The sequence below is a fragment of the Vombatus ursinus genome, unplaced genomic scaffold (assembly GCF_900497805.2).
Source record: "Vombatus ursinus unplaced genomic scaffold, bare-nosed wombat genome assembly UNPS02000580.1, whole genome shotgun sequence".
NCBI classification, from domain to species: Eukaryota; Metazoa; Chordata; class Mammalia; order Diprotodontia; family Vombatidae; genus Vombatus; species Vombatus ursinus.
The window spans coordinates 23,157,315-23,172,717 of record NW_020940358.1 but is presented as its reverse complement, the minus strand read 5'-3'; positions in this window follow the sequence as shown (position 1 = coordinate 23,172,717).

Sequence of the window (15,403 nt, the reverse complement as noted above, 5' to 3'; positions counted from 1 at the left end):
CAACAAGCACTTATTAAGACCTACGATGTTGCAGGTATTGCTCTAGGAAATAAAGAAGGTGGCCAGGTCACATGGTAAGATCAAGGGATAAGGGGTAAACAAATCCACTTGCTCCATTGGCAGGCTCCCAGAATCAAGAGAATTAGAAGAAGGCTTCTGGTATGTTGGGAGGTCCCCCTGTATTGAATTTATGGAAGGCCATGGAAGAGATTGCCATAAGATGGGCATGTCACAGATTGGTTATGTTATGGTGAGGGAGACTCACATTGATGAAATTAGAGATCAACTAGAATATTGGCATATGCATTGTATTTCCCTACTACTCCAGCAGAATGTCAACTCCTTGTGGGAAGGAACTGTTTTCACCTTTTTTCATTTTATACTTAGCACCCAGCTCAATACTTGGTACAGATTGCAGATTTAGAACTAGAAGGGACCTCAGAGATCATGTAGTCTAAGACCCTAAAAGGAACCAAGACCCAGAGAGGTTAGGTGACTTTCCTAAGATCAAGATACAGTAAACATTTATTAGGTGCCTACTCTATGCCAGGCAATGTGCTTAGTGATGGGAACACACACACACACACACACACACACACATACACACACACACACACCCCCCAAACCCTACCCTCCAGCAGTTTATAATCTAATGGGGGAAGAAGACAGTACACAAAAGGAAACTAAAAAGGCAGGAAGAGGTACCCAGCACAGGGGTATGGTGGAGAAGTCAGTGAGAGAAGTCTCAAGGTAGTGCAGCCAGGCGAGAAACGAGATGTCTGAGCTGAGCTCTCTCATTAAATGGAGATTCGGAGTTCATGGCCCCTCCCTCCAATAAGAGAGACAGAGGGTAGCGATGAAGCGGAGAACCAAGGCTGATGAGATCTTGTAGCATGATGACGCTATCCCAATAATGACTTTCCAGGAGTGTGGTGTAGAAGTCAGAGAAATCCCAAAGTAGTCCAACCTGGTGAAAAATGAGAAGATCACCCAAGTAGAAGGGAATCTAAGTCTCACATCATGAAATTCAGTGTTCTTTCTACTTCCTTCATTCTGTTTCTCACATAGAATATACTTAATAAATCTGATTTTGATTGATTGATTACCCTCAGGTACTACCATGCCCTCATCCTGTTATATTTCATTCTGTCTCTGTTCTTTTTTACTTTATTGAGGACATTTAAATTATTTTTTAATATTTAATTACTTTGTATAAATGTGTATTTATTCACTGTATGATTATGTTGTGTGTGTTTTTGCGTGTTGTCTCCACCATTAGAATATAAACTCCTTGTAAGTGAGGATTGAGTCATTATTAGTACTTGTATCCCCAGCATCTAGCCCAGTCCTTGGCACAAAATAGGCCCTTAATCCATACTTTTTTGATCAACAGATCTTCCACAGTATTTGCAACCACACGTAATTTGTTATCATCAGACAATTTGTTTTATAGTATGCGTAGAGCCTCTGTGGCATATATAGAGGTGGACCTGTTGCCAGAAAACTTGAGTTTAAATCCCACCAATGGAGCAGCCTGGCTGAATGACCTGGGCCAAGAACCTTACCCTCTCAGCTCTCTGAGCAATTTCCATGACTAGAAGCTGAAGAGAAGATGATGATTCCTTGCACTGGTAGAGGGAGTTCCCAATAGTAGTGAATTCATTAATCCAGTCCCTATTCCTATGTAGCCCATCACAGTTCACAAAACAGGTTCCTCTTTACAACAACTCTGTAAAACAAGTAGTGCAAACATTATTACCCCCGCCTTGTAGATGAGAAAACTGAGGCTCAAAGGTCAAGTGATTTGCCCACACTCTCATTAGGAGCAAAGCTAGGACTCAAACCCAAGTTCATTGTTCCTTTTACCATTCCACACAATTATCCTCATAAAGATAACTGGCATTAGTGGAAACTTTTGAAAGGTGAAGAGGTGTTCTGTATACATTATTTCAAACGATCAACTAGTATTTATTAAGTACTTAACATGTATGAGGCACTGTGCTAGGCAATAGAGATACAAAGAACAAAACAATCCATTCTTTCAATGAATTTGTATCCTAAAGGGAGATACAAACAACAAATACATATAAAAATACACACAGCATAAATATAATGCTAACAAGTACATACATACAAATATACACATACATGTACATACATATAGTATATGGTATATTATATATATTATATATAATATATAGTATAGTACATAGTATATGTGTATGTACACACATACATACTATACACACACACACACACACACACACACACACACAGAACAGTTGCACAGAGTCAACTTGTTTGGGAGTCAACAGGTCCTCCACTTGGCATTTCAAGTCCTTCATAACCTCGCTCCCTCCTACCTTCCAGTCTTCTTACACCTTACTTCCAGACATGCACTCTTCAATCCCACGACACTGGCCTCCTGGCTGTTCCACAAACAAAATACTCCATCTTTAGGTTCCAAGCATTTTCTCTGGCTTCCCCCATGCCTGGAATGCTCTTCCTCCTCATCTGGTGTCCTTTAAGTGCCAATTAAAATCCCATCTTTTACAGGAAATCTTTCCCAACCCCTCTTAATTCTAATGCTGTTTCTCTGTTAATTATTTCCTATTTACCCTGTATATGGCCTGTTTGTATATATCTGTTTATATGTTGTCTCCTCGATTAGACTGTGTTGGCTTAAGCAAACATATATTAAGTGCCTACTATGTGCTAGGAATTGTGCCAAGCTCTTGGAATACAAAGAAAGGCAAAAACAGACCCTGCCCTCAAGGAAATCGCAGTCTAAGGGGGCTGGGAGAGGGAACAACATGCAAACAATTATGCAGAAGTAAATACATAGAGGATAAATTGGAAATAATATTGGAAGGAAGGTACTAGCATTCAAGGGGATCAGGAAAGGCTTCTTGTAGAAGGTGGGATTTTAGCAAAGACTTGAAGGAAACCAGGGATGCTAGGGGGTGGACATAAAGAGGCAGAGAATTCAAGATATGAAGGACAGCCATAGTTGGGAGATAGAGTATGGAGCCAAGGAAGAGGAAGAAGGCTATGTATCATAGAGTCATATCTATGTCAATATATCGTAGAGTATATATGGAGGAGTAAGATACAAGAGGACTGGAAAAGTGGGAAAGGGCTTGGTTATGAAGGGTTTTAAAAGCCAAATAGAAGGAAAGCACTAGCATTTGGGAGATCAGGAACAGTTTCATGTCAAAGATGGTGCCTGAGCTGCATTTTAAAGGAAGAGAGGAACCCTATTAGGTGAAGGGAGGAAGGGAGGGAATGCATTCTATACATAGGGAGATGATTGGTACAAAGGAACAGAAACGGGAGATGGAATGTCATGAGTGATGAACGGAGAGAAGGCCATTTTGGCTAGAACTCAGAGTAAGGGAAGGGGAGCAGTGTCTAAGGAAGCTGGAAAGACAGGTTGGGGCCAGGTTGTGAAAGGCTTTAAAAGGTAACCAGAGGAGTGGCATAGGTGCTATAGGTATTATTAACCTCATCTCACAAATGAGGAAACTAGGGCTCAGCATGATTAAATGATTGCCTCAGGGTCACACAGCCAGTAAGTCTAGGTGGAAGTAGAGTTTAAAATGAAGTCCCACCTGATTCCAATTCCAGGGTTTTTTCCACCATACTAGGTTACCTCCCCAGTAGTACTTACATGTCTGCAATAATCCATAGCAACTAATTCAATTTATTCCCTGATTATGTATACAATTATTTCACTACTTGATGAACATCATCTTTATCCATCAACAATCTAATGCTCCACTATTTGCTAGTTTCAGTTATTTTTAGTGGCAATGATACTGCCCTAAGTTTTCATAAGAAACCTTTCAACCTTGCCAAACAACTTCTCTTGTTTGAGTAATAAATCAGATTAAGTTTTATCCAGCTAATCTTGACTAAACAGATATAAAGAGGTATCCCAAGGCCCTTCATGTTTCCACATCTGAATATTCTACTGATATATTCTTGGTCTTCCCCATGGGAATATATTTTTGGTCCTTTTTGTTAAGCACTTAATACATGGTAGATAGAGTCTGTGATCTAATTTACTACAAAAGTAATCCTTGAAATTCAGAAAAACATAGGAACTGATTCAGAATGAAGAACATAGAATCAGTAACCAGGAGAACAGTCTATATAATAACTCTAATAAAATAAATTAAAACAATACTCTAAAACATCAGAATTAAGATGAACTGAAATGATCAATCTTGATTCCAGAGGATCAAGGATGAAACACACTTCCCTACTCTTAGTAGAGAGGTGGTGGACTACAGATTTGCAATGTTACAAACGTCAGACATCGTCGCTATGTACATTCATCTTCCTTAACTGTTGCTCTTCTTTATAAGGGAAGGTACTATACCAGGGGAGGAGACTTATTGAGAGGTGACTGTGGAGTCCCTTTTCCTTCCTGATGATAAAACAAGAACTTACTTAAGTTGCCGGATTCCCCTACTCAGCCATGATTTGTCCCTGAGTACATGAAACCTCTAATTTTTGTGTGTTTTCTCTTCCTTGACCTTAGGTGGACTAGAGATGGAATGGACCAGGTTATGACCTTGTGAACTTTGAAAGGTCAGAAAAGTCCCTTCCCGCCACCCTGACTCCAGCAATGAGATTTGGTAGCTGAGTCCTCTGGGGGAAGTAGCAGTAGCTGGTGACAGTCTAGGGAGTGTGGCCTAAAACACAAAAAGACTGGCTCTATAGCTTCCAGAGGCCCTGGTCCTCAGTGCCTGGAAGAGAGTTTCACCTAAGAGGTATTTCATGAGGATTCAACAAATCAAGAAAAGGACTTCCAGGTCTAAGAGTCTTATGGTACCTGTTGGTCCCATGTATTCTCTCCAGGGTAGCTCGTTGCCTCTATACTTTAATTCTGATGCCACTCTCCTCAAGAACTATGTGAGTAAAAGGGGAAGTGTGCCCAGTATGATGTACAGAGGGAAAGGGGAATTATATCTGTAGCTACTGTTCTTGCTATACCTTCTGTAACACACGGTATATATTTATGGCCCATTTACTGTTATATATGCTAACTAGTGAGATGGAAACACCAATTAGACTTACTCAATGTATGCAATCAAACTTTATTAACCAATACATGCAAATAATACAAACATCAGCCTCCTTTATGAACAAACCACTAACTTAAGTCTTAGAGGTTCCAGTAAGGAATTTTCATATAAGGGTTCATGACAATGTCCCTTCTCTGTCCAGCTAAAGGCAACATGTCCCCCTCCAAGGTAGTCATCTGGCAAGTCTTTGTCAATCAGCACTGTCCTCAAGCTAGTATGGACTCCCCAATTCTCAAGTTCAGGAAATGTAGGAACCCATCCCAATCCCCAACTCAGTGCCAAGCAGGATTTGTTCTGTAAAACTTAGACTCAGTCAAAAGGCCGCACCCAAGAACCTAGAAGGCCACATGTGGCCTGGAGGCTGCAGGTTCCCCACTCTTGGAGGGTCTCTGGTGAGTTTTTTATAGTCTAGCTATAGATGTTCCTTATTATTTGGTTGGTAGTGCATTGGACAAGCTACTGGTAAAATTGTTTATAATACTTTTTCATTGGTGGTCTGTCTTATCAGAGGATCCAAATATGCTTATCAGTTGTTTGCAAATACATGCGTGTTGTTTACTGGATCATAGCATACATGTACTTATCTTATTATTGAAAAAAACTTAATGGAAAACAACTTACTCAAAATGACTCAATCACAAAATGGAGGCTTAAAATGAAATGAAGTCAAATATGCTAAGGTGACAAACTTATCCCCGTTAAACCATCTCAGTAAAACTCTTTTGTAAAAGCTTCAAAAAATGGAGAGATGACTGAGGTATGTTTAAAAAAATCAATGCAGCAAGAAGGAAGGGAGGAAAAAAGGAAGGAAGCAAGGAAGGGAGGGAGGGAAGAAGGAAGGAAGGGAGAGAAAAGGGAGAGAAAGAAGAAAAGGAGAGAAGTAGGCAGGGAAGGAAGGAAAGGACAGGAGTCAGTAAAAAAAAAGGAAGGAATAGAAGAAGGGAAGGAGGAAGGAAGGAGGAGAGAGAGTGAGAGAGTATGAAAGAGAGAGAAGTAATCTCTGAATTTAGCAATCTGATAATAATATAAATGTTTAGTGTTTCTTTCTACATTTTGTACATTTCTTTCTACATTTTGATAGAGTCAAACTTTTCATCATCCAGGAAAATGGAGTCACCATTGAAATTTAATATCACAGTGCTGAATGTGCCTATAGAAAGATAAAAATAGCATTAAAGGGAACAAAGACCCCAAAAGTCACTAACCTAAGTAAACTTTGACTCCAATGATGCTACCACTAAGCATATAGATCAAAGACAGAGAGGAAGGATATACATGTACAAAAATATTTATAGGAGCACTTTCTGTTGTTGCAAAGAACTAAAAATAAAGTAGGTGTCCATCAACTGAGGCACGGCTGAGCATATTATAGTAGATGAATGTAATCAGATATTACTATACTGTAAGAAATGATGAACAGATTCAGAGAAACCTGGAAGATGAGTATGAACTGATGCAGTTACATGAGCAGAGCCAGGAGAACAGTTTATATGACTATAATAATATAAAGGAAAACAGCTTTGAAAGACTTAAGAATTTTCATCAGTGCATTGACCAATCATGACTCCAGAAAAATAATAGTGTAGCATGTTTCAAAGGTGATGAACTAGAGGTGTTGAATGAGACACACATTTTCAGTAAAGGCAAATATGTGGATTTATTTTGCTTAACTATACTTACTTGTTCCAGGAGAGGGTTTTTATTTGGGTGAGGGAAGGTTGTACGTGGGAGGAAGTGTGTCAGTAGTGACAGTGAAGCAAAGAAAGAAAAATACAAGGAAAATCATGTCAATGGAACATTTGAAGAATACAAAGAAGAAAACAGAAGCAAGTTTATAAGATGACATAGAAAGCAAGGCAGTTTGGTATTACTTCAATAAATTAAAAATGCATTTTTTTAAAAAAAAGCTATATGCAATAGAAATTCAGAGAAACACATACAATCACCTTATCTCTTTATACATGCAAGTGCTCATATGTTTTGATGTATGTTAAGTGCAAAATTAAAAAATTTAAACATGGAAAATAAAAAAGAGAAAAATAACAAGAAAAGTAGCTGGTTTATACCACACGTACATAAAGGATACTCGTGCCTTAGACAATACATTTGTGATGGCATTGAAGAATTGATTCACAGGTTATCTGAAGGAGTGAAAGATATTAATGACAAAGAAAAAAATCTCAGAACTTATTATTACCACAAAACAGCAAATGACAGAAGTCAGCTACTAATTGTTCTGCCTACTTTTGCATCTACATTAAATGTTGAAGAATCAACACATACATTGTGAAAATATTAAGGGGAATTTGTTAACAATAGAGGGAAGTTTTAGAGGGTACAGTGGAAAGGGAGAGAAGAACAAAGGAGGATAGAGATTGGAGAGATCTAGGGATGGCTTTACATTGGGAGGGAGGTGTTGGCCCTCTCCTCTTGAACCCTCATCCCTCCCACCCCAGGGAAAGATGGCATATGTTGTTAGGCGAAGAAGTAGGACCAAGGTAATCCCCTTACGCAATTGTGTCTGAGATAGAGGCATATTGGACCCAGAGATCTTGGATGGGGGTTACCTTGAGCAAGATACTTAATCCCTTTGGGCCTCAGTTTCCTTATCTATACAATAAGGGGATAGATTAGATGACCTTTAAGATCCCTTCCAGCTCTAAATCTATGATCTTATGACCCCTCAGAGCCTGTGTCCAAATTCATAAAATGGGAATGATACTATCTTTAGCACTGACCTTATGGGTTTTTGTAAGATTCACATAAGATAATATACAAAAGTGACTTTCAAATTTCAAAGCAGTAGATAAACATCAGTGATTATGATTATTATCTCATTCTCATCTGTTTCCAAGGGTTTCAAATAGAAGTAGTTCTGGGTGTAGTCAGTACTCTATTATTCTTATATGTTTAACATTTTATTGACTATTGCACAGACAAGCAAAATAACTGCTTTTTTGAAACTGAGTAAAAGTAGTCAGATGTCGGCTCATACTCTACGGGCTCACTGAAAGCAACCTCAGTACAAATCCAGAACAGACAGAACAGGGATGTCATGTACCTTTTCCCATCCCACATGATTTTGATCTGCTCTGCTACATATCTATATTTGAAAGGGTTTTTTGTAGTTTAGAAATTATGAGTTATTGGAATGGCAATGCCTATAAAAACATTGTTCTTACATTTGGCTGGAACAATGCTGTTCCCAGGTGATTTAGGGCAACAGTTTTACTTGTGATAATGGTCCAGTCCCAGTATAGTTTATTGGTTGAGTTCTCAGGAGGTCAGTATTTGTAGAGTGGGATTCATTGTGTGTCAGTCTATGAACGAATGATAGTGAGCTTCTGGTGTATACTTCTATTCTCTAGGTCATAGCTTTGCTAGATGCTAAATTTTTACAGACTGCAGTGATGTGCTGCACGATTTCTACCATTTCCTTATATAATTTTTATTGGTTTATTTCCCAGTCATCTCTTCACCATACTGCTTTCATTCTGGGCATCATTCAGCTCCTCTCCACTCCAATGTTGGACCCTATCCTTGGGGTACCTGGCCCTTGTAGGTGAATTTTCATATTTTCTTGTTAGTAACCATGCCTCCACTCCACTTCCAAATTATCTCTTTGCTATTTTGCTTACACTCAGGCCATCATCTTCATGTTCCCACTACCACAATTTTTGACTCTGCACTGGATCCCCCAGCACTCACCTTATCTTATTCCAAACCAGGCTTCCACACTGCTTTCTGGATCTCTTCACCAGTGTGCCTACACATCAACCAACATCCTGTAATCTTGGACTCTATCCTCAGTCCTCTGACTCAAATAGGTGAACTTTTTTCCTTCTCTTGCCCAGTACCCAACCTCCATGCCACTCCCTGGCTCTCTACACACCATGCCATGGCCTGCATATTACTGACCCTTTCCTAGTCCCTTTTATGTATTGTCTTTTCTCATTAAAATATAAGGTTCCTATAACATACACACTCAACTGGGTATGGAAATCTATTTTACCCTACAGGAAAATATTGGGGAAGGGGACCAGATCAAGGTGATAATAGAGAGGAGGGCAGACTTAGGGAGGGAGTAATCAGAAGCAAACACTTCTAAGGAGGCACAGGGTCAGAAAAGAGAATAGAATAAATGGGGGGTGGGGTAGGATTAAGGGAAATATACTTCGTTTTTCACAACATGACTACTATGGAAGTGTTTTGCATGACTACACATCTATAACCTGTATCGAGTTGTTTGCCTTCTCAATGAAGGTGAGTGGGGAGGGAGGAAGGGAGAAAATTTGGAAACAAAAGTTTTAAAAACAAATGTTAAAAATTGCTTTCACATGCAACTGGGAAATAAGATATACGGGCAATTGGGGTATAGAAGTCTATCCTGCCCTACCGGAAAATTGAAGGGGAAGGGAATAAGAGAAGAGGGGAGAGATAGAAGGGAGGGCAGATTAGGGAAAGGGGTATTCAGAATGCACACCATATTAGGGTGGGGGGAGGGACAAGAAGGGGAGAAAATTTGGAACTCAAAATCTTATGGAAGTGAATGTTGAAAACTAAAAGTAAATAAAATTAATAAAAGGTCTTTGGTAACTTAAAAAAAATATATATATATATATGGTCCTTGATGACAGAACTTATTTATGTTTGTATTTATTCTCCACACTTAACAAAGTTCATATTATATAGCAATTGTGTAATAAATATTTCATCAAAAATTTATCTATAACTAAGCCTGGTTGTTTATTATTATTATTATTATTATTATTATTATTATTATTACCAGCTCACAAGGTTGCAGTGAGGATCAAATGTATGAATGTCAGAGCTGGAAGAGACCTTAGAGGTCGTCTGTTATCACCCTTATATGAGCAAAAATCACTTCCATAATACCCACGATTTGTGTCCATTCAGCTTTTACTTAAAGACCCACAGTGATGAGGACCTAATCACCTAACAAAGCAGCCCAGCCTCCTTTGGATAGCTCTAATTAGTTGGAAGTTATTCCTTTCACCTGGCTGAAATCTGCCTCATTACAATTTCTATCCGTTGCTCTCAGGTCTGATGTCTGGAGTTAAGCACAAGTCTAAAACTTAAAGATAAATATGTCTCCCTCCTCTTGACTCTTCTTTTCTTCAGATTAAAAATTCCTAGCACCTCCAATCTTCTCATAACATACTCATAACAATTTCTTCACCATCCTTGTTATCCTCCTACTGGACCAATGCAGTTTGTCAACATTCTTCCTAAAATGTGGCAATCAGAGCTAAACACCATATTCAAACTACAGTCTAAGCAAGGCATATCACTTCTCTTGTTCTGTACACTAGGATTACACCTAGTTACACCATTAACTCATGTTAAACATGTAGTTCACTAAGTCCCCTAGGTCTTTCTCAATGGGAACTGATATCTAAACATTTCTCCCCTTCTCATACTTACACACTTGATTCTTTGAACTAAAATATAGGATTTTTAAATTTAACCAAAATGAATTTCTAGGAGAGGGTATGCTCCTTGAGAGGAGGGCTGATCTCATTCATGTTCTTGTGCCTCCAGTGTTTAGCACAATGCTTTTCACATGTAAGAATTTAATAAATGATTGTTGAACTAGACCCAATTTTATCTTATTAGACCTGATCCATCATTATGGTTTTCTAAGATCTTTTGGGATCCTATTATCCACCTTTTTAGCTATATCCCTTCTAGTTTGGTATAATTGTCTATGTATTTGATAAGCATGTCATCTATGCCTTCATTCAAACTGGAAAGCCTTAAAATACTATACAAATATGATTATTAGTCTTATTATTATTGATTAAAAGTATTCAATAGAATGGGGCCAGAGATAGAATCTAGTGGCACTCTAATACAGTTTTCTCTCGACACTAATCTATTAATCAGTACTCTTGACATTCAGTCAAACAGCTCCAAACCACCTAAATCTTATTATCGACATTCTGACCACAAAACTATCATGAGAAATTCTATCAAGTATCTTGCTGAAATCCAACTATATTATGTTTACTGCACCCCCTTGATCTATCTTGTTACCCTAACTCCCCCCAATGTAAGTGAAGCACTTTAAAACTCAACAGTTATATAAATGTTATTGACATATATATAGCCCATGTGAGCCCTGAGTATCCTTATTCCTACTCTCATTTCCACTGAGTCAGGTTTCCAGAACTTGATTATATTTACCCCTTCCTCCCATTCTAGTGAAGAGAGAAGAGTCAGAGATGATTTTCTAATGCCATTGGCTTGAGCCCTCACAGATATGCTTCCCTTCAAGCTTATCCATTGAAAATCAATTTAGTCAGCTATCTCTAAGTAGCTTTTAGAAAAGGGTATTTACGTAGGTGATAAATTTAAGAACAGTGGATTCATTCCTCCCTCCCCTAGTTTCTGTGCTATACTCTTCCATAAATACATACAGGGTTCAGGGGAAAGTAAGTTCAAGCTTACCGAACACCTGCGGCAAAGGTGTAATTCCTGGCTTCAGTAAGTTCTCCTTAGCCACGGTGTAGTCCTTTGCTAGGCTTCACTTCTTTGCTATGATCTTCTATGAAGCTGTAGATCTATTTCCATTCTGTTCTTACCTCTCAATATAGATGCTACCATCAGCATCAGTGTTTGCACTTGGAGGTAAGCACAACTAGTGGGGAATATGGGAGGTACAAATTCCTCTAGACCCTTCAACGTATGAAGAGTTCTCCAGCCAACGTGGGGCGCAGGGAGAGACGAAAGCTGAAGCCTCTTCCTCCTAGGTGGTTCCTCCTCAGGGAGTGTACTAGAAAGCCGTATTTGCTTTAATTTCTAGAATGACTCTTTTCTCAACCTGCTTGATAATTTATAGATGATCCCTGAGGATCTCTGAGCCTATTTAAGCACAATTCTTGCACATTTTCACTACAGTTCAAAGGAGTCTTCCACACTTAGTCTAAGACCTATGAGACTGATTGATTGATTATCTTATCACTTATTTTAAGTTGGATGGGGTTGAGTAAATCAATTATTCCACCCTTACATATGATTTGCTCCTTTGAAATATGAAAGGTAACCAGATCAATGCATTGCAAGGTTCTGTCAATGAGAAAGATGGAAGAATTCTCCAAGAAATATTCCATTCTAAGAAATATTCATTAAAAGTATTCACTAAAATCAATGATTTTAGTAGGAAAGTGTAAGAGGGCAGAAGCATGGATCAACAATAGTGGTTCTGAAAAAAAAAAGATCTAAGGGTTTTAAATTCAATATGAGTCAGCAGTGTAATTCAGTCTTGGTTTGCCTTATTAAGAGGGGCATAGTTTCCAGAAATAGGGAGATATTAATCAAACCACACCTGGAGCATAGCATTGAGTTCTGGGCACCATAATTTAAGAAGGATATTGATCAGCTGGAGAGTGCCCTTAGAAGGGAAACTAGGATGGTGAAAGGCATTGAGTCCATGCCATATGAGTATTGGTTGATGGAAGTGAGCACATATAGCCTGGAGAACAGAAATCTCAGGAAGACATGATCACTGTGTTCCAGTATGTGAAAGGCTGTCACTGGGGGAGAAAGTAGATTTGCCCCTGTTTGATCCCAGAGGGCAGAACCAGAAGCAATCTGCACAAATTGCACAGGGCAGATTTAGATTTGTGTTAGGAAAAATTTCCTAAAAAATTAGCTCTTTCCAAAAGTGGAATGGACTGCCTCAAGGAGTGATGGGCTTCCCCTCCTTGGAGGTCTTAAAGTAAAGGTTGAGCAACCAGTCAATATAACCAGGTTATGTTATTCCTTTTGTGTATTGGTTAGACTAGTTGGCTGCTTAGGTTCATCCCAACTGGCAAATTCTGTACTTCAGTGAGCTCTGTGGACAGAACACTGACCTAGAAGTCAGGAGACATGGATCCATAATGTGAATCTGAACTGATCCATGGTGTGACTTGTCGCCAAAATCAAAGAGGCAGGGCAATTGATCTCGAAGGTAGGAAGAAAGCAACTGTTGCCAGAATCCCTAACTGAGGTATCAAGCCTTTTTCTCTTTTGGGGTTGTTTGGGGGCAGCTTATTTAAACAGAAGCTTCTGAAAGAGTGTTAGCTGGTCATTGTACTATGAATGTGGGCTTGAGTGTCTTAGGAGAAGGGCAAGCAATGACCCTGGAGATACTGTGCTATAGCACAGCAGTACATCTCTGGGAAGCCTGATAACGCTTATGTGTCTGTATTTGTGTTACCTGCATTAATTGAGTCCCTTGGGAGAGTCTTATGCATTGGGCTGTGCTGTAGGCTTACACACAAAACAGAATTATAATTTAGAAACTTCACACTTAAGGTGGAGAGATGGGAACTCAACTGTAGGGGCAGGAGTATGTGGAAAAACAGCATATCCTAGGATGCATGCTTTTGGGGCCATAAACACCCCCCCCCCACCTTAGAAACACTGCCCTACTTAAAATTCTGGCACAGAACACATCAAAGAATTGGGGGGGGTGTAATGATTCTGTATTGTGACATAAACAACAACTGCATCTTTGACAATACCTTCTGAGATCTTCTTCACTCTCTCCAGTAACCCTATATCAGAGGACATGGGACCCTAATACTAACTTACTGTATGATTTTAGGAAATCACCTCACCTCTCTGTTTCTTCATATCTAAAATGAGAGTTTCCCTAGATGACCTCTTTCCATTCCAGCTCAAAAACCCTGATTTTATTTAATGAGCCTAGAATTCCATGTAGCTCATCCTTAATCTGTAAAGAAATAACTTCACTTCTGAAATGGCACAACAGTGAGAAACCCCACTGTGTTTCAGTTTTTCAAAGGGAGAGTAATGACTGTTACTGAGAAGCTCTTCTGGGGAATGACAAGGCAAACTTCTCAGACATACAATAGTGCGTAAAGAAGGAGATGGGTTATAATCATAGCGGAGGCTTTTTGAACCCTTGAAATGGTCAACAAACTAAAGAATATGGAATCACAGCTGAAATGAATCCACATTTGAATAGTAACAACATAAAAGCTCCAACAAGGTAAATGGAAACTTTTACCAGACTAAATTCCATGAATTAATTTAATAAATTTAATGAAATTCCCATCTTATCCACATTTTGTATCTTCCTCCAGGGAAGATACTACTACTACTCCATTTATTATGTATATATATATATATATATATATATATATATATATAAAGTTTGCTAAATCAGTGGATTGAATGAAAAAGGAAATGAATAAAAAATGAAAAAGCTTTTATTAAATACTTACTATGTACCTACTACTGTGCTAAGTACTCTGGTACTATGGATACAAATAAAAGAGAGAGAGAGAGAGGGAGAGAAATTGATTCCCTACTCTCAAGCAGCTCACATGCTAATTGGGGGAGATGGTCCATGTAAACAAATTCACCCCATGATGGATATACAGGCCCAGAAATCATCAAGGGGTCCTTAGGGATCCTTAGGGTGCATCAGCAGGGCAGATGGTAAGGCTCAGAGGACTTAAGGAAACAGCGGCAGTGCAGATAGATGGTCCTCCATCTCACTGGAAGGTGAGTAATTGGTAACTCTCAGCTCCTCCGAGTGGTGCGAACAACCAAGTCACTCTTCCCGACTGGCTTTCCAGGTCAGGGTTTGGGCAGACCCGAGTCAAGGAAGGGATGAAGGCAAGGCAAGTGAAGAAGAAACAAGTCCAATTCAATCCACTCAATAAACATTTCTTAAGTACTTTACCTACCACATATATTCAAGGCTCTGTGCTAAGCACTAGGAACACAAAGACAAAATGAAAAATAACTGCTGCTCTCGAGGAGCTTATATTCTACTGTGGGTATACAAACATACTCTTCTGTTCCAGTCAAATTGGCCTACTTTCTGTTCTCCATAGATGACAACCTATCTCCTACCTGCATGCCCTTATCCAGGCTATCTCTGCCTCCCCATGTCTGGAATTGGAACTACTAGCTCTCTTTCTTATATCACCTCCTTCAAAAGGCCTTCCCTGATTCCTCCAGTTTTCAGTGCCTCCTCATTGACCTTTGATTTTATACATATCATAAGATCATGGATTCAGAACTGGAAGGCACATCAGAGGTCATTTACTCCAACATCCTTGTTTTCCAAGTGAGGAAACTGAGGCCCAAAGACATGAAATGATTTACCCAAGGGCAAATAGGTAGTAAATGATAAAGCTGAGATTTAAATCAAAGACCTCTGCTTTCCAGTCCAACACTCTTTGCATTGCGCTACTCAGGTCTTTGAACATCTATTTATCATACATACACACACACACACACACACACACACACACACACACACACAC